Source organism: Triturus cristatus, chromosome 3_1, assembly GCF_964204655.1.
Source record: "Triturus cristatus chromosome 3_1, aTriCri1.1, whole genome shotgun sequence".
NCBI classification, from domain to species: Eukaryota; Metazoa; Chordata; class Amphibia; order Caudata; family Salamandridae; genus Triturus; species Triturus cristatus.
The window spans coordinates 561,688,723-561,711,398 of NC_140583.1; positions in this window are offsets into that span (position 1 = coordinate 561,688,723).

Here is a 22,676-nt window from a genome sequence, read left to right on the forward strand (position 1 = left end):
AATGGGAAGGAGAGGGGAAACAGCAGGGAAAGATAGAAAACATGATATGGAATACACAGTGAAGTATGGATGTGACAAAAGTGGTAACAGGCGTCTCTCTTGTGGGAGGTTGGATTTGTTTAGTATCTGGGGTATTGTTAGTTCGCGAGTTCTGGTTAGGATTCAAAAGCTTCTCAAGTTTCAAGGTTATGTGTATAAGGTTTTTTAGGCTGTCCTGAACTAGTTGAAGGTCACTTTAAAATCGGCAAGCTTGTCCTCAAGGCATAGAGGGTTTGAAGTGCAAATGGGAGTGACAGATGACCTAGGGGTAGCTAGTGTGATTTGCCCTTCAAAGGCTGGGGGGTGTGGTCAACAGAACAGGTTGAACTTGGGTGGGAGGGAAGTATTTGGGTAGGCGATTGGATGATGAGTGTAAGAAGATGGTATATCAGAGGAGATGTTTGGGAGAAGGGTGGAACGAAGACTCAAATGAGTGTCAAAGTTGGGCTTTTTGTGGGTTTGGTCATTCACTGCGGGTGGGTTAGGTGTTGAGGGGTCAAGAGGGGTGCCAATTTGATAACAAAAGATTTAGGAGATGCAGAGCGTTTGCTAGAAGGAGAACACTTTGTAGACTAGCCATTTGCCAAGTTGCTATTGTTGAAGCTTCTCGAACGGTTAGCATTATTTCCCATTCTCTCTTGAGCTGGGGGCGGAGGAAGGTAAGTATGATAGGTGGATTGTTAGGAAAGGGAAGGAATCACTGTTAGGATTAGCTGGACTAGATTTACTAGTGACAGTTCAAGCGTTAGAGTAAGGGAAAAGGTAGCGCAGAGGCATAGGCGATGAGGTAGCAATGGGACTAGATGAAGCAATTGTTTTGGTTGCGGAGCTGGAAGCTAGATGTTGATTAGAAAAGCCAGTGGGGACATTGTTAGACACCGTATTTTTAATCCTCATGGAGATTTCGTCAAAATGTTCAAGATTACAATCAGATGATTGTATGAGCATGGTCCTGTTGTTCTATAGGGAGCTGGTCGCTTCAGCATTGAAATCAGGAGAGGGTATTATGGAGATTCATAAACCATACAGTTTTTTCTAGTTATGATAATCCAGAACATAGTGATTATGGCTGTCCTCCATTGAGCTCATCTGGGGGTGAAGAAGATTAGATCATTAATCACAACTCCTTTAGAGGCACAGTAGTAATAATCAGATATGAGCTTTTCTGGGTTATGTTTGAGTAGCTTATGCTTGACATGTTTGATTGCGCTTTTAGATAAGTTAGGTGGGTATTTAATCTTGAATGCATTACAGCCAACCAGTGACATCAAGTTATCGTTAATGTAAAAGTTGTTTGGAGCCTTGGTGGATATTAGTACAACTTGAAGCAAAAGTTGTTTTAATAAGGCTATCTGAAAGATAGAGGTGGTATGATGAGGGGGAAAACGAGGCAGGGCATACATGGTAAAGGAGAGGCTGCATAACAAGGGCTAGCGGAGGCCTTTGGTAGACTTTGGTTACACTTGCAACTATTCCAAGACGGCTTCCCCATTGAAGATAGTAATTCTGTATATGAGCATGAAGTCCTTCTTTACTTTCCCATGCCAATAGAAAACTCACTGTCCTCTGTCGATTATGTTGAAGGAGACATGGTCTCCATTTTAGAAAGTGGCCATTCGTGTGGAGCAAGAGAGAAAGAATCTCAAAATGGAGGACCAGTCAGAGCAAACAAGACCCTAACAATAATTGAAAGCACAGACAAAATGCAGTTGGTGCAATCAACCCCATACATGGTCAAGAAGCAAAAAACATGTCTGCAAGAACAAATGCTCACAGTAAAGGAGGTTAAATCCCCAAGCGTGGTCAAACAGAAAACATGTCAAAAGTCAGCAAGAACATGAGCATAGGTGCGAGCAGAGCCCTGAGATAGAGGAAGAAACCACAACATTGGCACCGGGAAACCCTTTTTGGGTAGCTGTCGCGCCTTATAAATTTAATTATAATAATAATAATAACATTCTCAAGTAACGTGGGGAAGATGCTTTGCACAGTGGGATTACAGCACAGTCGCCCCACCGCCCAGAATAACCATGGGAGTCAGAAGTGAATTTCCCAACAACTATGGGCAGCCGTAGGCAGGGAGGAGTGAGTAACAGATGCACAATTTCACCAGAGCCGCAAGGCAGATACTGGAGCATTCACAGCACGCAATGAGAGAGCTTGTTTTGCACAAGCGTAATAACCAGCAATGGGTGAGCTCGGGGCTAAACTGCAACGAGAGAAGCAGAGCGCAAGCCCAATAGCTTGGGTCAGCCAGACGTAGGGGGAACTTAGCACACTTTAATATATTCATTTCCGGGTGGTTGTTTTGTTATTGTACTAAGTTGTCTTTCTTATAGTTCCTGGCTTGTGGAATAGTTAAAGCAGAGGATTCCAGCTGAAGAGCAGATCCAGGTCGGCAACCCAACAGTAATCAGGAGCACTGGAATGGGTCTGCTCCAGCATACACAGTCCAGCGGGAGCCCAAGGAGATCAGAGAGCAACCCAAAGGGGCAGTCTCCAGTAGATCCCGGCAGCAGTCCCAAGCAGGAGTGCCTCAGGCACGGTTCCACTGGCCCCAACAAGATGACAGCAAGCGGGGCCTCAGGCAAGGAAAAATTTTGGGAAAGCCAGGGGCCAAAGTGAACTAATTGAGCCCCGATCAAGCGTGCAGCATCACCATAGGCAGCCAGGCCAGCTGGAGGAACGTCGGGAGGTGGACAAATCCAAGCCTGGGCCTGAACAGTGTCGCAGGTGTCACCCATAAACCATCCACGGGGACGAAGGTTCAACAGCCCTGCAGCGATTACCTTGGATCAACAGATCGGTGAGGAGACCAGCAAGAGGAGGGCAAAGCATCCAAATCAGTGTGAGGGTCCAAAGGATACTGGCTGAGTTTCCCGGGTATCAAAGCTCTCAGAGAGTGTCTTCATAGAGGGTCTTCAGAAATCAGGTAAATCAGCTCCAACCCAAGTAGTCATTCTCTACAAATGACAAAAAGTAGTGGGGTGGGTGGCAGGGTGTATAACAGGATATTCAACGATAGGTGATCCCAAACCCAGGAGCTACTATGATGAGATCCTGCTCGGCCGCCATCTTTGTGCAACTGCCATAAGGAAAATAAAAAGATGCCCAATTAAGAATAATGGAGAATTAAATAATCTATTTTGATGTTAGATAATAAAGAGGTTTTGTTTTTACTCAAAACACTGAGTGGCACTGCAAAATCATAACTGAACCGCAATGCACAAAATTGGAGTATTCGTTGAGGGAGGTGACAGAGTGTCCCACTAAAGTCACTAATTAAATCTGTGCGCTATACTCTGGTAGCTTGGTACAAAGTAGTCGAGCTTAACTTAGAGGTAATGTATGAAGTATTTGTGCAATAGTCAAACAGCAATAAAGTGTCAACACAACACGCACAAAAAAACAACAATGTATTTTATGTTATACAGATTTGTGGAGTGCACTATCCCCTAGGAGGGTATCTTGGTACTGAGCAGGTTTGAATCTATCCACAACTAGGGTATAGTGGGTGTCCTCAAAAGCAAGGTCATCAGCTTCCTGTAGAATTCAAGAAGTGGGGAGGAGGTCTTCTGTGTAGGGGCAGGTCATTCCACGCTTTAGTAGTGATGTAGAAGCTGCTCAACCGCCGGATATTGTTTTCCATATGCATGGGATGTGTGCAAGTAGGAGTCTGGATGAGAGGAGTTGTATGAAAGGTTTGTGAAAGCAGATGCAGTTGTTAATGTATGATGGGCAAGTGTTATCTAGTGCCTTGAAAGTGTGGGAGGGGAGTTTGAATTTTGCTAGTTTTATGAACTGGGAGCAAGTGGAGCTCCTTCAGGTGTGATATGATGTGAGTGCAGCATGGGAGTATGAGGGTGATTTTAGCTTCTGAATTATGAGTGGTTTGCAACCTTCTGGTGAGTGTTTTGTTGATCCCGGCATAGAGGATGTTCCCGTAGTCCAGCTTGCTTGTGACCAGTTTGGGTGACGGTTTTCTGGGTGCTGAATGGGACCCATTTGAATCTTCCTCAGTATCTTCAGGGTATGGAAGCGTTAGGTGGTGACAGCACTGACTTGGACGGCCATGTTGAGTTTGCTGTCAATGATGATCCTGAGGTTGTTGGCGTGGCTGGTGGAGGTGGGTGTCGGTCCTAGTGCTGTTGGCCACCAGGTGGAGTCCCACAGTGATGTACTCTTCCCAAAGATCATGATTTCGGTTTTGTCAATGTTCAGCTTTAGACCGTTGGTCTTCATCCAGTGGGAGATTTCCGTCATGCAGGCATTGAATTTGATCCAGGTACTGGGCGTCTTGTCTGTGAGGGAGAGAATGAGTTTTGTGCATCAGCGTAGGAGAGGACATTGATGTCATGAGAGCAGATGGTGCTGGCTAGAGCGATTATGGATGCATTTAAGAATGTCCGGTTCAGTGAGGATCCTTGTGGGACTCCGCAGATGAGGTGGCGGATGTTCAAGGTGTACGGTGCCAGGCTGACTTGGTCCTACCAGTCAGGAAGGAGCAGGTCCATTGGAGTCTGTGTCCTTGGATTCAATGTTGTGTATGTGTTGGATGGGGTGGGAGACTCTGTCAAATGCTGCGGAGAGTTCCATAGTCATGCAGATGTCATCTGTGGTGGCGAAAATGGCAGTTTCTATGCGTGGTTGGGTCTAAAGCCAAAGTGAGTGGTGTCAAGGAATTGGAGGTTGTTGAGGCATTCAGTGAGGGGTCTGTTGATAATTTTCTCTAAGTACGTAGATGAGAATAGTAGCAGGGAGATTGGTCTGTAGTTGGCGAGCATTGAAGGATCAGCAGAAGGTTTCATCAGGAAAGAAAAGACAGTTGCCTGTTTCCAATTATCTGGGAAGGTTGTGGAAGAGGTGGAGGCATTCAGAATGGGTGCTTATTGGTTGCAGAGTTCTGTAGTAGGCGTGGTAGGGCCAGGGTTCAAATGGGGTTCCTGAGTGGATGGGTTTGATGATGGCGGAGGTTTCTTCTGGGGTGATTTAGTAAAATGGAGGACATTCTAATAAATAACATGACACCAAAGTGACAAAAATCCAATCAGTAGAACCGGAGACATGAATTAATTACAAATAGAGCTGAAGAGGGCATGGCTTGGAAAACGAGGCATTGGCAGCGTAATTCTGCCACTCCCATTGGCACGGACATTTGATGCGGATTTGAATGCTTGGTCACCGACAATAACTGAGGTGATCGGAAGTTCCTGAGCACCATTCTGGGACATGTTTTACTCTGGGTACACTGTGGCACCCCAGGCCTTGGGATATGCTTACAAAATGGCTGCTACCACCAATCTGACAGATCCCAAAATGTATGTGTGCCAGGAGGCATCACCTCTAACCGAAGGTAGTTTCTGATTTTCTTCATACCTCAGTGCAAAAACACCTCCTCACACCCCACTGCACCTCCCGCATTGCCCTCGGCGACTTCTCTGGCTGATATTATCAGACTGATTGAAGGTTCACCATGCCGGTATACCTGGCCATAAAATGGCGTCTGTGAGGTTTCTATTTTCATTCCTGCCCACGTTATTTGAAAGTGGACAGAAAGCATTGATCATCCACCTCTCCACAAGTCCTGCGGGATCATACTGCATGCTGACTCGTTCATGGGCGTTTTATTGGAATCAAATAGTTGTGCACATTTATGACGGCCTGCTGATTTTGCCTGACCCTGAGATGGTGCTGCAAGGCTCGAGTGCAGGGCTACAACTTGCTTCCAGCCCTCGTGTGCTCTCCATGGTTTTCTCCCTGACTGACACAAGGGTTTGCTAGTGATTTTGAACTACTCTGACCTGATTTGAGCTGAACTGTCTTGAGGCACTTCTGTATTATGTACTGAAGGACATAAAGTGTTTGTGGCTCACCACAGGTGCTCTGATTTGGGTCTACTACTGCACTACCAAATGCTGTGAGTCCTTTAACCATCTACAACTGCCACACTAGCTTGAAAACCTTACTTCCTACTGCTAGCTGCTCGTTGTGGGACAAAAGCATTCTGGGGCATATTCATGCATAATAGTGTGACACAAACGTGCTCCCAAAAACTAATTGCGTAGGTGGCCCACTTCACCCTGAACTGTCGGGGCGGTAACTATGCAGCAAAATCTGAGTGATATCAGGTGTGTTGACCTACGTTACCCTGTGGCTTCGATCTTTTTGATCATATCATGCCACCTCCTGCACCAATCACCAGCTAAAGAACACCGGCTAGTAGCTTTCATCTACAATATTTTGTTCTCGCCTTTGGAAGCCTCCATATCTAAGCTCCAATGTCCAAGCACCTCAAACGCCTCCAGACGCCACTAAGCAGTTACATAATGTCGGAAAAGACTCTAGAGCGCTTTAAAGCTGTTTATCCGGCTCTAGGTTTGCTGATAAAATGGAAAACGGACATCAACGCAACCATTGAAATGATTCTAAAGAAGCTGGTTGACGTTCCCGGGCTGGCCAAGTCTACTAAAAGAAACACAGACATCATGTAATCTAAGCACTATAAGGGCAGACATTGGCAATATTTCCGGAACACAGTGATTATGGCTCTCATCTATTGTGCTCTTCTGGAGACTATAAGATCATTGGTCCTAGCTCTGTTGGCCACCAAGTGGAGTCCCTCGGTGATGTACTCTTCCCAAAGATCCCGATTTTGGTCTTGTCGATGTTCTTCTTTAGATAGTTGGTCTTCATCCAGTGGGCGATTTCAGTAATTCAGGCTTTGGGCGTCTTGTCCATGAGGGAGAGAGTGAGTTGTGTGCATCAGCGCAGGAGAAGACATTGATGTCATGAGAACAGATGATGGTGCTGGCTGGAGCAATTATGTATGCATTGAAGAGGGTCGGGTTCAGGTAGGATCCTTGTGGGACTCCGCAGATGAGGTGGCGGACGTCCGAGGTTTATGGTGCCAGGCTGACTGACTGAGTCCTTCCAGTCAAGAAGGAGCAGATCCATTGGAGTCAGTGTCCCTGGATTCAATGTTGTGTAGGTTTTGGATGAGGGTGGTATTTGGAGACTGTGGAGAGTTCCAGGTGGATGAGAGCTGCTGTGTCTCCTCCTTCCAGATTCATGTAGATGTAATCTGTGGCCACAAGAAGGACAGTTTCTGTGCGTGGTTGGGTCTCAAATCAGACTGAGTGGTGTCAAGGAATTGGTGGATTTTGAGGTACTCAGTCAGGGGTCTGTTGATGATTTTCTCTAAGAAGTTGGACAGGAATGGCAGTAGGGAGATTGTTCTGTAGTTGGTGAGAGTTGAAGGGTCTGCAGAAGGTTTCATCAGCAAAGGAAAGACAGTTGCTTATTTCCAATTATCTGGGAAAGTTGCGGAAGAGGTGGAGGCATTCAGAATGGGTGCTGATTGGTTGCAGTCCTCTGCAGTAGGCGTGGTATGGCCAGGGTACCAACGGGGTCCCTGAGTGAATGGATTTCATAATGGTGCCAGTTTCTTCTGAGGTGATTTAGTAGAACGGAGAAAATGTTAATACATAAAATGAGAACAAAGTGACAAAAATCCAATCATTAGAACAGGAGACATGAATTTTTAAAGTTTGAATTAATGAGGCAATGGCAGTGTCATTCTGCCTAGTGGACATTTGAAACCCTTTGCAAAAATCCTTAAGGTGGGCCACAGTGTAGGACTCTAACTTGGTTAGCTCAAAATAAATTACTGCAGGTGCTGCATCTCCATAGAGAGACATGCTTTAGCATAACAATCAAAAAGCCAATCAGGGAGAATTGTAAAAGGGTTCAAATTTGGCTCCAGTATAAAGTAGCATTAAAAAAATGACTTACTATATGGTATTACACAAACACAATTCCTATCATCACCACTGATCACCAATGTTAGAAATGGGGTCTCTAGTTGGCAGAGGTATGCCCCTGTCCAAGTAGGGACCGCCACTCTAGTCAGGGAAGCTAGATACACACTAAAAGATAACCTGTGCTCACCCTCTGCTAGCTTGGCACAGCACATTCAGGCTTATCTAAAGAAGCAATGTGTAAAGTATTTGTGCAACACACACACACACGGCAACACAATGAAAACACTACAAAAAGACTCCACACAAAGCTAATCCGTTCTAATCAGGATTACAATTTAAAAGTGTATTAAGTCATTCTCAATGTTAACCTATGAAAGAAATAGGCCTCATAGTAGTGAAACATTAATGTAGCTGTTTGTCACTACCAGGACACGCACAACTTAAAAGTACATGCCCTACCTTTTACTTGCACAGCACCCTGCCCTATGGGATTCCTAGGGCCTACCTTAGGGGCGACTTATGTGTAATAAAAGTGAAGTTTAAGGCTTGGCAAAGGGTTGTAAATACCGAGTCGACTTGGCAGTGAAACTGTACACACAGGCTCTGCAGTAGCAGGCCTGAGACAGGTTTGAAAGGCTACTTGTGTGGGAGGCACAATCGGTGCTGCATGCCTTTTAGTAGCATTGAAATTACAGGCCCTGGGTATATGGTATACAACTTACAGGGACTTACAAATAAACTAAATATGACAATTGTGTACACACCGATGTTACAATGTTTAGGGGAGAAGCACATGCACTTTAGCACTGGTCAGCAGTGCAAAAGTGCTCAGAGTCCTAAGGCAAACATAAACAATCAGCAGAAAGAGGAGGTAAGCAGGCAAACGTTTGGGGGAAGTCCAGCCAAAGCTGACTAGTCTAACATTGAGGATTGTGGGAACTTGATCAGGCCAGTGAGGAATTAGTAGGCTCAGATTGTAACAATCAGATTGTAACAATGGTGTCCCTGAGTTTAACCTTAAAGCGGAGCTCAAAACTGAGTATCGACCGCACCCCTTTAGCACTTAACTGACAAGGTAGTAAAGTGGAGCAATAGTCAGGGTAGTGATATGGGGGAGATGCAAAACACCACAAACAATTCAATATCCAAAGCAATGCCTTTTTTTTGGCTTACCTGAGAGGGATCTATTATTGGGAGTGTCTCAGGGAATGCTGACCAGGTTGTGGGCCACTATGTTGGAATAATTGTTCACCCAATTGGTGTAGATCCCTTTCCGCTCATCCTGGATTTCCGGGGTATGTTTTCTCAGTATTTTGGCAGTGCAGGCGGTACACTGCCAAAGGACTAGTCGAAGTGGTGTGCACTGCATGACCCATGGAGCTCGATGAGTGGTGATCCTCCCCCTAACCCTGCAGATTGATGCAGGATCAGAATGTTTGGCACTAGAATGAGGTGAGAGACGGCAGCTCTTCGGATGATGTAGCTCACCGTTGGTACACTTGGTTCTTCTTTGTTGTGGTATGCAGACCAGTCTTCTTGTGTGTTTGCTCTGCAAAAAAAACTCAGTTGGGCATATGTTCCTCAGTATCCTCCATCCATAGGGGTTCACAGTTCTGCTCACACTATGGACCATTTCAGAATCCTTGGGCCTCACCCTTGCAGAGTGGTCCAAACCTTCCAGGTGTCTTCGGCTCACCCTGCCTCAGACCGTTCACATACTTCTCATTCTAAGAGGCACCATCCTCATGCATTGCATCTTCAATGCCCCGAATGAGCAATCTGTCTGCTCTCTCCCTTAAAACAAGGACTAGACAGTTCTACCTAGCAGTCTTGTTGAGATTTTCAAGGTTCTGGTTGTGAACCTGGCAATTCATGTTGGTGGCGTATTCAACAACCTTAGACAGAGATCTCGGATTCTGCTGGAAAAATCTTGGCACGCTGGCTGAGTGTTTCTGCTCCATTTTTATACCAAAGTTGCCGACAGCAGCTTTGTATTCCAACAGTCAGCCCTGAGGCCGGCTATTGGTAGTTCTTTTGCCTATCCTACTAGCCAAGGTCTTTGTTAAAAAGGGCTAGCAGGAAGGTGTAGGGGAGCTGGGAGTCTCCAAACAGGGGAAACTCAAAACAACAGTGGAAAAACAATGAAGGCAGAGGCTGTCCCACATAACTACCTATTAGCCAGTGCTTGCTAGCCCTACAAGAGGACAATGGGCCAGGAAAGGGCATGGGAAAACTCACTAGCTTCAAAGGGTCCCTTCGTCTACTCTTCTCCACACTCAATGGTCTCACCCACTGCAAACAATCTCTAGAATGCCTTGGAAGAGCCCTGCTATTCACATCTGCTGCCTGTGCTCTCTCAACCCTTCGTCTTCAGGTAACAATTGGATGTAGCAAATGCAAAATGGATTCCAGTCAATATGATCACATGTATCACATATTCTATGAACACACATCCTCTAAACATCAAGAAAGATGTACACACATACTATCTGTGCAGGGCCGGACTGGGAACCAAAAGCGGCCCTGGCAAAGTGCTCGGCAGGCCCCCGGGGTGCCACCGAGCACTTTGCCGGGGCCGGTTTTTGGCCGATTTTGTTACAGGGCCGATTTTGCAGCTATGCTGCAAAAACGGCCCTGTAACAAAAACGGCCCCCAGGGGCCCAAAACCGGCCCCCACCCGTGCGGCCCACCGGGGGATTGCCCGGTGCCTGCTACAGCCGGTCCGGCGCTGTATCTGTGTCCCTCAATGGATGGGTGACTGATCTGGTTGCAGTGGATTGGAAGATCAATTTAAAGAAAGGTGGGAGAGGCTAGTTTGCAACTCTCTCAGCTACGAGTAGGTGAAAAAGGCCTACCTTACTAAAACAAATCTGTATCAGTGGTATCACTACCAGTCTTCCACAGACCATTGAGCTGAGGGTAGTTGCACCTGGTAAAAGGAGCGTGCTTGTGTTTTGTTTCTCCAGACTACAGAGTCCTGCTCTGGGGGCAGGTTTACTAAGACTTTCCAGTGGAGCCAAAGGTATTTTGTGCTGGTAAGGTGCCCTTTTCTTGGAGCACATTGGGATTTGCACTGCTTTCCATCACTTTGCATCAAGGGAATGTTAAATGGGTGGAACTTGGGCAGATCAGCGCAAGCACCAATGTTGTTTTTTTATCCAAAGCCCAATCTGCTAAGTAAGTGAGACTGGGCTTTCTGTCAAAAACCAATGCCTCCTTGAAGCAGGTGCAAAGTTGGCAAAATGGTTCATTTCTTCAAACATTCCACACCTTGTATGCGTGCTGCACTGTAGAACACACATCCAGTGTGTGGAATATTATGTACGTTTTCTAGGCATAGGTTTTTGTACAGAACAGTTATATTTCCAGTACAAACACTATACTAGACATCATCTTTGTACAAGTTGCACATGGACAGGGAGCCTGGTTGTGCTCCAGAGCAGGGGATGAGAGCAGCAGACAGCCATATTTTGTAGGTACAGCTCTGCTTTCTCTTCCTTGCAGAACGCAGCTCAGCAACTTTGGTTGCGGCACAGTGCATTAAATATTAAATATTCGAGGAGGAGCCAAGATGGCGACCGGGACGGCAGCGTAGATTCCCGGCTCCGTGAACCTCCGCATCCCGCACGGATATCCTGCATGAGATCCTTATTCTGCGCTACGCGATCGTGTTTATAAACGAAAGTGGCAACCGATCGTGTGATCCTGAGGTTTCTGACTGCAGTACCGCCGGAGAAATCAGCGATTGAACTTTGCGGCCCGTGCGGTCCCGAAGCCGGGACCTCGAGTGGACGCCTTGGCCGGGCGGCAGTTTAACAACAGCGGCCTGTGGTGACTGGGTGGAGTCGGTCCGCCGGAGTGTTGCTCCCCTCGGCCTGCATTTTGCTGTGGTCGCTCCCCCCCTGCTGAGCGCTGCGGACCGAGGACATGCCCGGGTGTGCGATTCTCGGATTCTGTGGTGTTTGCCCCTGCCCTTGACTGTGAGCTGCCCGGACGCCGTCCCTGGTTCGCCCTGATCCTTGCGGGCTGCTCCCGGCTTTTTGCGGGAGCTGGTCCGTGGCGGAGACGACTATTGCCCGTGACCGCGCAACGGTTGCATCTGTTCCTCCCCCAGGATCCTTGTCTTCAGCGACGTGGACCTTGAGGCGTTGGTCCCGGGGTCCTGGCCCCAATACGAGTCGGGCCTTCCCAGCGGCCATTTTGTCACTATGCAGCCTACCATCCTGTCCGCTGGGACGCAGCGGGACTGGGGGTGTGTGACGGTCGGGAGTGTGGCAGAGCGATCGGAGAGAGCTGCCCTGGGGTACGGCGACCTCCTGGAGGCCCTTGGTGCCCTTCATTACTCCTTGGCTCATGGCGCCGGGGTCCTGGGGAGGAAGCTAGATGGTGTGGTATCAGCGTTGGGACAGTGGCGGCATGCTGGTCCACCAGTACACAGTGGCTTTCCACACTGCACACAGGAGGAAGACGTTGCGGCCCCCCCCGCGATTAGTGTACAGCCGGACACTCCGGACAGTATGCTACCGTGTGGTCGGCTAACTGTGGGCTTGATCTGCTCCGGAGGTATTGGACCTGAGCGGAAGATGGAGGCCTTGTCCCGTGCGCGGTCTCTGGCGGCCCAGGGACGATTCCGGCAGCGTGTGTCTCATTCGACTGCTTCAGCCTGTCTGGACCTTGTGTGCAGTGTAAATCCTGGGGCAGCACTGGAAACGACGCCCCCCCATGAAGCGGTCCGTGCTGATGCTCAGAGACTTCCACCCCACCTGTGTGCGTCGCTTCCCGACTGTTTTTGGACACTCCTGTACCTTGGGACATCGGACATGGTGCTGGGTCGAGGGGCAGGCATGGGCAGAATTGCAAAGAGCGGTCAAGGCTGAGGCTGATCCTTCGGGAGTGGTCACCTAGTAGACAGGCGGACTCATGGTTGCGTGCTCTCATGGTTATTCGCATTGTTGGTGCATAATGCTCCCCACTCCCCCCCTCCTTTTTTGATATGATCAACTTGGTGCTGCTAATTGTTTGCCGTGGGGAGACTTCACCGTGCGGGAGGGAGAAGCCGGGGGTATGTTTTGAAGGCCCTCCTCCAGTTTTATTACATTTCTTCCGCCCCCCCGTCTGGGGGGGCTCTTTCTTACTCCTTTTTTCCCTGTCTCTTCTATATTTCGGGTCTAGTTCCAGGGCGACAGGCACACTGCTGGGGGGTGGGGCCATACTCATTCGCAGAGGTGCAGGGTGGGGGGATGGGGGAGGGGACTCTTTAGTCTTTATCTCTTTTTCCATGGCCTCCTTTTTTCTTCTCTGTTTCTTTTTGCTTGTTTTTCTGGGATCAGCGCGGTACACCTCTCTTATCGTGAATCGCTTGCTCTTAATGTGTGCCACAGTTTCCGGGGGGTTCGCTGGGCTTTAGGTACGGGGACCTGTAGGCGCAACTATCTTTGATATTTCTCCCTATCCGTACTTTCCCGTGTCTGCGCCATTGATTCAATGTATTGCTGCTTGCTGCTTGCGTCTCTTATCCTAGCCCTTATCGCTGTTGGGAAACTGTTTGGCACCTGATCCTACTGTTTTGTTTTATTATAAAATGAAAAACCTTTTCTCTCCTGGTGTCCTACCTGAGCGGCTCATTGGCCGGACTATACTGTATTGTAGACTTTGCTCTCCGAGGTGCCGCCTGTGTTTACACGTGCTTTCATTGTTCTGATTGCTTAGCGGCCGGCCCCGGGGGGTTGTAGGCCCATACGTGTAAATGATTGAAACGTCAATAAAGGTTTTTAAAAAAAAAAAAAAAAAAAAAAATATTAAATATTCCCATGGGCCTCAAACCGTATCACAAAAATATCTTCAATGCACGCACAAGATTGTTGTGTGTGCTGAGGCGAACTCCAGAAAAATACAGCTTGCTATGACGAACTTAAGGAAGGGGCAAATGCTTTTCAGAGCCAGGCAGGGGACCTCGCAGGGTCGTTTCTAGGTGTTTGCCGCCCTAGGCGAGAATTGAAAAATGCCGACCCCTCCCTTTTACTACCATCACTCTCTCCCCCTGTCATCCAGGCTACAATAATTAATGCATTAGATATTCCCAAACTCATGTTTTTTGCCGCCCTCCCCCTTTTGCCGCCCTAGGCGTCCACCTAGTCTTGCCTAATGGTAGAAACGGCCCTGGGCCCTCGCTCCATCTCAAAGGGATTCTTTTGTTTGTGGTGCACACCTAGAGTATTGAATATTATTGCCACTGATCTTATTTGCTTTCTTGATTTTACAAGGGAAGTGTTTCTTTTGAAGCTAACAGCTCCTTTGATATGCTGTCAGTTAGCCACCTTCAGGGATTTTCATTCTTCATGGGGTAATCTGGTTTCAACCACTGTGCTGCCCTCTCGACCTCTATGAAGTGTTGGTATATTTCAGCCACTGATTGGTTCCCCTCCTTCATTTTGGGTTCTCCCTTTTGTACTTAAAGCTCTTCAATCTGCTCCATTCGAGCCTTTTACTGGATGCCCCTCTTAAGATTCTTTCTGTGAAGGTAGTATACTTAAAAGCCATCAACCCTGCCCATTGGCAAGGGAACATTGGGGCCCTAAATTCTTCAATCTTCTTCCTGAAACGTTAGTGTTGCATGTCCCCCCAAATTCCTATGTCATTTAAGTCAGGAAAATGTTCTTCTCTATTTATATCCTTCTCTTCTATAGGACAAGAAGGGTCATTTACATTATTTGGATGTGGGAGGGCAATACGTTTATACCATACCACTGGGTTTAATTGTACGGACTTCCTTTTTTGTGAAATGCAAGTCTAATTGCTTTGGTCAAAAACCTTCTTTCTTTAGCATTAACTGCTGGGCGTACAATGCATCTCCATAGCCTTTGAACTAACAGGAGTTCCTTTGCCGATCAGCGTAACGGCTTTGTCCACTAAGGGACATGGTGCCTTCATCGGCTATTGCCATGGGGTTTTCAAATGTTGCTTTATGCTAGACAGCCACTTGAACATCCTTGAATACCTTTATTAACCACTGTAGCCTTGAGTTTGAGGGTTCTTGTGCTATGCTGATGCTATGCAGTTCTCGTCTGTGTGTATCTTCTGCTTTTGTTTTTATTTATGAAGTTTGCTTGGTATATTGACCTGTAAGCTATCCCTCTGCTAAAAGCGGCAGTTCTCATGAAGAGGGAAAAGTGTGTGGTAATGTGCCACGCATAGACGCAACCTCATTCAGAGGTAGGAAAAAGTGAAAAAATCCCTTTTTTTCTAAATAACCCTCTTCTACTCTAGTAGTGGCATGCTTCATCATCAGGTTCACCCCTAAAAATCAGGGTGGGCTCAATTGTATTCCAGGAAGCTATTTGAATATTTCTACCTAGCGGAATGTAGCAACTAAATAAAATTCCTCATCCAACCCCAAGGTATCACTTAATTTACGAAGAAGATTGGAAAGATTAAAAACTGTGGGAGAGGCATTAGGAAATTGGGGTCCTATGACCCTCCAAAACGCCAACATTGTTCTGCCCTACACTACTAATCTTATTAGGTCCTGGGCATTTGTCAGGGTTTTTTTTCTATTTATCCCCCAATGATGCAAGTTTATGTCCTGTGCAAGTAGTATGTGGCATGTGCACCAATATTTGTGCATGCCAAGCCCATATATACTTGCCTCTCTGGAAGTACCTGAAAAACAATATGTATGGAGAATTAGTGCCACAGTGTGTGTTTGTATATGACGCGCACATCACACACTAATGTATATTACCTGATATACTGTCAGCGGTAACCACTGTTCTCCACATTTTGGTGTTGCACTCACTATAAATGAGCATGTCTGTTTGCTCATGCCGTGCTTAACATCAGTGATTAAGAACCACATTCTGGTGCTGTTTACCTGATTCTTAACAAAGATCATTCAGGGTAGGTGCAACGCAATGTACTCAAAGTATGATGGCTTTTCATAATTTAAAAAGCAAAACAACATGACAGGTACCAAAAGGGCCATGGGATGTAAAATTGTATATGAACATTCTAGTGGCATGCTGTGATTCTTGTACACTTACCCTAGTGGTGGGTAAATGTTACCCTTCAGAGGGCAGACCCTGGGGTCCACATTGGAATTAAAATGATGGAAAGGACTAAAGGAGACAAAAAGTGCAGCACTGTCAGCTTAATCAAATGAGAAAAGAAACTCTGAACAATTGCATCCTCAGAGATCAACTGGGTAATGCCCAAAGTACAAAGGATAACACAGCGTGTGAATGCCTGAATATCAATATACTCACATTGTCAATAGTCCCTACTCTCTGAAGCACCTACTCAGCTACCTTTCTCCCTGGCTGGTGACCACAAAATGCCATGGGAGAGAAATGTTATCCCATAGGGCCGGGGTCATACGTGTCTAATTGGAAAGGTAAGTAACCAAATGAGGCTGCAAGACAGACGTCATTCGAGGCGGCGCTGGTTTAGAGCATGAATTCCAGGAGCCCTCACAGGTGCTGTGAGGCTCCCGCTAAGTGAGCCTAAGTATGTGCTGAAGTGCTCGTAAAAGTCAAACTCCATGGGCCATCAATGGAATGAATGCCTGTCAGTGAAATCAGAGTAACGCCTTCAAGTCTTGCGGCTGCGCGTGTCCTCTGTTTTTGAGAATTATGGGGGATGTAGTTCTCTCAGGTTGTGAACGGAGATCGTACTCCATGCTGTTGAATGCATCTCCCAGGCATTGGCGGAGGACTCATGGAAATTAACCCCCATTGGAATTTAAGTCTTTATTCTTTGGACGTCCTAATGCAGGAGATTGTATTAAAATATGGGGATTAAAGGGAGTTACTTGCGCTAATAAATTCATTCACATGGACCTATTGTATGTGTGGACAAAATGGGCAGAGAAAAATGCAGGTTTCCTCTTTTTACCCTGGGACTCTGGTCCAGTGTTAAGATGTGACGTGCATATGGGCTTTCCTTATTTGTTTGTTAGTGACACTCTTATTTGTCTAAGGGGAGTCTGCCATGGAGTTAAGGGTAGCTAGCCCTCATGAAAAGTAAGAAGGATATAAATGATATACTTCTGGTATAACACTAGTAAGTGAAATCTAAGTGAACCACCCTTATTTGGGGGTTGATGTGAAAGAAGGTTGGTATTTCAATTGCCAGGATAAGTATTCTCATGATCTATCGGAAGTTCAATTTCTGCCATGGTATGTCATCGTTGAGCCCTCCTTTATGTGTTTGAAGTTTATGAACCCCCTCTGTTCTTTCTCCAGGAGTTTGTTGGTGATGCCTGCATGAGGAGTGAGGCTCTCGATGACCATTTATGTCTTTGTCGCTATGATGTCTCTCCAAGAAGTGTGTAGTCAATTTGGTGGAAGGTGTCCTACACCGTACCGTACTCCTGTGCTCACTGATTCAGATTTTTACATTTCTAGTGGTCATTCCGATATAACGGAGGCCACATGGGCATTTGATGAAGTATCTCACGTTGCAGCTGTTGCAGTTAGTTATTCCCACACTGTCGGGGGTCCCAGATCTAATGTTTTTGGCTGTTTGGCTAGAGGGCAGATGGAACAGTTTCTGCAGGGGGAGTGCTCCGTCACTGGAGGAAGGCGCCGCAGTGTAGTCTGCCGTTCAGGTGTTCCTTTCCATACATTGCTGTGGACCAGTCTGTCTCTAATGCTTCTGTTTCGTTTGAATGAAAACAATGGTTTGGTGAAGGACAGCTGGTTGGATGTGAGTATCCACCAGTGTTTGATCACAATCTTCTTGATGGCATTGGATGAGGAGTGGTAAGTGCTGCCAAAAATCAGGGAATCATTATTCTGCTTGGTATTGGTTTTTAGTAGGGGCTCCTCTCGGGATATTGTGTGCCCGTTTCTGAGCTCTTTTGATAATCCTCTCAGGACACGCTTTGTCTTTAAGTTTCGTGGTGAGAATCTCAGCTTCTTTTCTGAACTCTCGCACATCAGAGCAAATCCTCCTAATACGTAAAAAATGTCCCCGGGCAGATTTTCTCTGAGTGCGCGGGGGTGTGCACTGCGGGGGTGTGCACTGTTAAAGGACACTAGGCTATTCCGCTCCGTGGGCTACTTATACAGGGCGGTGGTAAGGCTTCCACCAGTGGCGTAACGAAAGTTGAGGGACCCCCCCTGCCACGCACACAGAGTGGCCCCCTCTCCGGATTTAATCCGAGCTATTGGGCCTGAGTACTGTGCTGAGGGGGCCCCCTGCAGCTCGGGCCCCCCTCACCGCGCGGGATGCGGGGGCCTGTGTTACGCCCCTAGCTTGCACTCTTTGCTATGATGGTGACAGTGATGAGGAAGAAGGACCAAGTGGTAATGACCCGATTACTTACCAGTAATCTTCACCACGCAGACTCCTACTCTTGCTCCTCCCTCCTCCCTGGTGGAGCTGGAATTGTGCTTTGTGTCCTTTCTTGCTATGTGCAGAATGAACTACAGGAGGCCGACTCTTCCACCGCTCCTCCACGTGGTGAGTTGCACCTTTCTTAAAGTGTAGAACTCAGCTTTCTTTATCTTTTAACAAAAGGCTCTAAGAACAAACAGTGATAAATAATATTGTATAAAATCCAACCATGCAAGGCCCACTCCGACCCCGAAAGAAGGAAGCCTTTTCCTTTGAGTCTAATGTTTCCATTTCAACTTTCTGCTCCTTTCATTATTTTACAACCCTAAAATAACTCAAAGAACATTTGTTTCTATTAGCCATTCGGTTGTTCCTTATTTTAGGCATGTGTGACTGGCAGGTTTGGGTATAACTTAACAGCATGAAATATTCATGGTTAAAATGTTGATGCTGCGCAATTAGCATCTAGAAAGTCATCCCTCTCCTTCAGATCGATAGAGCTTGAATAATGCATCACCTTCTGCATAGATTAGTTCTCTTTGCAGCGTGGGCTGCCGGCCTAAGAGGAGAGTGGAAAGGAGGACAAATGCGGTACCCAGGCCCTTCCTTCATGCTGTTGACGCTAATGGGCAAAAAGGCTAATAAAACGCGCCACAGCACATCTTAGTAAAACTAAGAGGGAAGGGATCAAGCCACAATTCTAGGTCTGGCTGATGCGGATGTTGCCATCGTTTTTCGTTTAAATATTTAAGATGTTTTGAGGCATGTGCGCTGCACTAGCCAGTCTTCTAAGTCCTTTTACCTCTGGCCAGCTATTGAGCTATTAATCCTAATGATTTCATTGGAGATGGCAAATGACCATTAGCAAACTAAAGACATAGGGGTATGTTTAAAAATTTTTCATGCAGCGCAGCAAGCCACCTTTGGCAGCCTAGCGCCAACCCAGGCACCCATGCACTATGGTGCAAGTGTGCCTGCGTTTTAAGCAGGATTGTTTTTGTGCAGGAAGAGACACCTACCTGCAGGGCCGGTCCTAGGATATCTGGGGCCCCGGGCAGAATAGGAACACGTGGGACCCCTCAGCAGCGACGACGAGGAATCGGATCGGGCTGGCTAAGGAAAATTTATTTTTATTTTTTATAATTAAAATTAAACCAACCCCCGCGACCCCCACACCTGCGACTCATGCCAGCTGCGACTGGGTTTGGTCAATGGTTGATAGCTGTTTAAGCTAAATGAGTAACAACAATACATTATTTTCCTTTCCCCTTGTTGTTTTAACCAATAAGTAGCTCCTTCACACACATTTGCATAGAATCACAACTGGAATGCAGGACCATTGCTCTTTGTGCTCTGCAGAGACGCCATATTTTGAATGATCATGTAATCTGAACACCTTTTTGACCCACAGACAGGCACAGTGTGAAAGTAGTACTTCCTGCAGCCTCAACTCCAAAGTGCTCAACTGTAGCCTGCTAAATAAAAACCCTGAGGCAACTCAGTACAAAGGGTACATCATCCAAGAGTAATATGCTGTGAGATGAAATACAGAAACACACATGCTGGAAATAGCTACCACTCTAGGGGAATGCAAGATTAAGTTAAGCGTGTGAAATATAAACAAGAACAAAATCACTGCCATTGAGCACCCTGTCATCAGGACCACTGCAAGTATGCAGCAGGAGAGGGCTAAATTATGTGGAAGGGTGAGTAAATTATGTGGCAAGAAAAGGCAAATTATGCGGCATAACCTGGCACATTTTGAAATAGTATTACTTCATTGTTTTGCCATTTTAAAACTTGGTAACACTGTTTGGGCACTGGTTGCGCCCAATTAGTAACAAATTAAACACCCAAATTTAACAGTGGGAAACAGAAAGTTGACTATTCCAGCTTTTCAAAGGGCCTTACCACATGCAGCAAGACGTGTCGCTACATTTTTAGTAACTTTTGAACCGTTTGAGATAGAAAGCAATTTTGTTGTTAAAATCTGTAGATTATGCAGCAGATGATCGATTATGTGTCAAATGCGTCAAATGCATAATTCTGCAGAAATCGCCGCTGCTGCACAATCGCATAATACCAGTGGCCCTACCAAACATGCAGCATCAGAGTGAGAAAGAAAATAGGCCCAGTACCAAAATAAAAGGGGCCCTTATTAGTGAGTTAATTAGCTAGAAAAGTGTCCCATGTTTGCAAACTGGGGCAGTTTTAAACTTGTAAAGATATGCTGTGTAGGTTTTTTGTAAGGTATGGAAGACTGTACTGATTTGAGTTTGGTACAGGCAATGTTCGCTTTAATATCATAAAAATCAATAGTAAAAACCGGCTCACCTGACCATAAAGCAGGTCAACAACTAGCCAAAACAAGCATTTGCAATGCCACTGGTCTCGCCTTTGGGACCTTATATGTATTTAGCTATTGAGCACATTAGCCTAGGCGCTGAAACATCTACTGTTCTTTAACATGGAGGGAAAGTAAGCACCAAACTGCGTAACACACCAGGTATGGGAACACATGGAAAGAAATATTGCCTTTCAATGGGAAATGGTATAGTCCAAAGCCCTGTTTTTAATATAAAATCAGGTCCTTCTGTGGTTATATCACTGAAAATACAAGATTTGAAACCAATATTATTGTCTACGGTTGCTCGTGGAAGACAATTTCTATGGACTGGAATCTAGTGAATGCTAAAGTGATTCTGGTATTTTGCTCACCTCTGCTGGTCGTTTTCTATCAAGATAGGTAAATAGAGGCAGCTGCTAGAAAAATTAAAAAAGAAGTCTCAGCATAAAGCAATTCTGGTATTTTACTGACCTCTGCTGGTCGTTTTCTATCAAGACAGTTAAATAGAGGCAGTTGAACAGAAAAAAGTCCCTAAGCGGATGCAGACAAGTCCTAGGGCTGATCGCCAGAGCCCACAAAGAACATACACATATAAGTATATACTAAAGTATATACTGAAGTAAATACAAGAGGTCTCGAATGCTCGACCTAAAAACGGCCTACATACTGACCTGACAGCAGGGCTTTAAGTCGGATGAAAAAAACTGGGGGCGTCTTTCAAAGGGGAGTTGCTGATGTGATTAAGTGTGTGGCTTAAAAACATGTAAGGTATATAAATCTTTGCTTAGCATAGTCTGCTGCCTGACTGGTATTTTGCTGCTTCTGTCATTGCCTCCAGAAAAATATTGTAACAAGTAAAATTACACCTACAACAAGCCAGGACTATTGGCTTTGTCAGTGGTTATTAGTTGCATAAGATGAATAAGCAACATCTACGGCTTCCTTGTATATAATATTGAAAATGCTCCAGTTCTGACATGATGAGACTGTGAAAGAATTCTAACGAGTCCCTTTGAAGTTTCATTGAAGGTAGCGAAGGTGGGCACTGCTGCAGAGTTAAGATTTGTTTTTTCACTCTGAGGATGAGGGCAAAAATGGAGAGCGGGCCCGTTTCATCACCTGCTTTTCAGAACTTTCATTCATTTTGCAGACACTGGATTAATGTTTTTGCAGGCAAATTTAAGGACATGAATATAGGGCCCCTTTTGAATATCCATTTTAATTCACTAGACTGTGGACTATTACCAAGGCAGGGTTAAACCACATACGTTAAGTGACTTAACGCTGCCTTGGTAATAGGGCCCCTTTCACGCTAATATTAGTGTGAAAAGGGCGTGCAGTGGGTGTTGCGGTGGAAGTTCCACTGCAACACTCATTCACTTCGACGCTACCACCTATTATCAAGAGAGGCGATAATAGGTGGCAGCGCCGAACTTAAGACCAAGAAAATCCTGGTCGTAAGGTGGTGAAACGAGGGGAAATGCTTCATTTTCCTCGTTTTTGCTTTTTCAATGTGTGCTGCCTGTGCAGCACACATGGAAAAAGCAAAATGCCAAGGTTTGTTTACGTACAGAAAGGTGTCCCTTCCTGTACATAAACAAACCTTTTTTTAAATGCCATTTTGCACCTTACATGTGTGCTGACATTTTAGGTTTGTTTATGTACCTGTACATAAACCAACCTCCCTGCTCGCAGACACCCTTACACTCTGGTGCAAGGGTGCCTGCATTTGATGTTAAGTCGTGAGACATAGTGCCATCGCAGGGGGAAACGCCAGGCTACACCACATCCTTGGTATTATGGTGCAGCCTGGTGCTTCCGAAGTGAGGATGACAGGCGTTAAGCCAAGGAGGCTAACCCCTCTCACTGCCACTTCCTAGATAATATGCCCCTAAGTCTTTTTTCTAGCAAAAGAGTAGAACAGTTTTCTGATCCTGTGGTCGCCAAGGGACCGAGGCATGGCTATGTGGGTGACCATGCAAGTTGCACTATCAAAGAAAGAAGCATTAGCAATGTGCCAGTGCATATAAACTCAGGCATTCGCAAAAGAAATACGTTAAAGGCCCGAGCCGAAGGCGAGGGACTTTAACAAAAGCAGCGGGACTTTAATAGCGGTATAGCCCTGCTACGAAGGGCTATAAGGCTATTAGAACATTCTGCCACTAGAGGGCAGAATGTTCTAACAAATTAAACAG